The sequence below is a fragment of the Penaeus monodon genome, chromosome 22, assembly GCF_015228065.2.
Source record: "Penaeus monodon isolate SGIC_2016 chromosome 22, NSTDA_Pmon_1, whole genome shotgun sequence".
Taxonomy (NCBI): Eukaryota; Metazoa; Arthropoda; class Malacostraca; order Decapoda; family Penaeidae; genus Penaeus; species Penaeus monodon.
Genome location: NC_051407.1, coordinates 2484452 through 2485101, shown reverse-complemented (window position 1 = coordinate 2485101; position 650 = coordinate 2484452). Strand labels below are relative to the sequence as shown.

Here is a 650-nt window from a genome sequence, read left to right as displayed (position 1 = left end):
CATACGCAAACCAGCAGTGAGATGAATTTCGCTGTCACAATTTTCGTTCGCTTTTCTCATTTCTTCATTCTCGTTAAAAGATAATAATAAAAAACACAAACGGTGACATCAACTGTTTTAGTTTTTCCGTCTCACTGTGGTCTTTAACGTCACCAAATAATGACCAAAGGCCTCCGGGAATGGTTGTTTTAACGCTACGAAAAAAGTATAAACCCGTAAAACTCTTGGTCGGGGAGCTAATCACACGAGAAAACCGACAAAGCCGTCGCGTGGTTACGGCATATAACATACATACCTGCGTACCTGTGCCTGGGACTCAATACACAGTTCACTATACGGCACGAACACCCTTTACACCTGACGAACACACGTAGATTAATACGCATACACTTTCTCTTTTCTTAAATAACGAATGGAGGATTGGGGGGAATCGAGAAATATATGAAAAGGGAATAACGGGGAGGGAATGAAAGAGGGATACGCGAAGGGAAACGATACAAGGCGCGAGACGAAGTGACTAACGCAATCTTTTTCTTCGTATGTCTGGCAGCGCGTCTGGAGGGGGCGTCGCTCCCACCCTTCTCACGGCACGCGTGGCAGAACACTACCTGCGGCCCGGGACTTGTTGCTTGTAATACCCCGCAACAAGT

The 650-nt window shown here is 46.0% G+C and overlaps 1 protein-coding gene across 1 annotated transcript in view; it reads right to left on the bottom strand.

Annotated features, from left to right (window-relative positions):
• The window catches only part of LOC119586777, a 41163-nt gene extending 40582 nt beyond the window's left edge, over nt 1-581 (bottom strand). The window contains exon 1 of the mRNA XM_037935498.1: nt 296-581. The gene's annotated coding sequence lies outside the window, so the exon portion shown is untranslated. The remainder of the gene's footprint in view (nt 1-295) is intronic.
• Between the last annotated feature and the right edge of the window lie 69 nt (nt 582-650).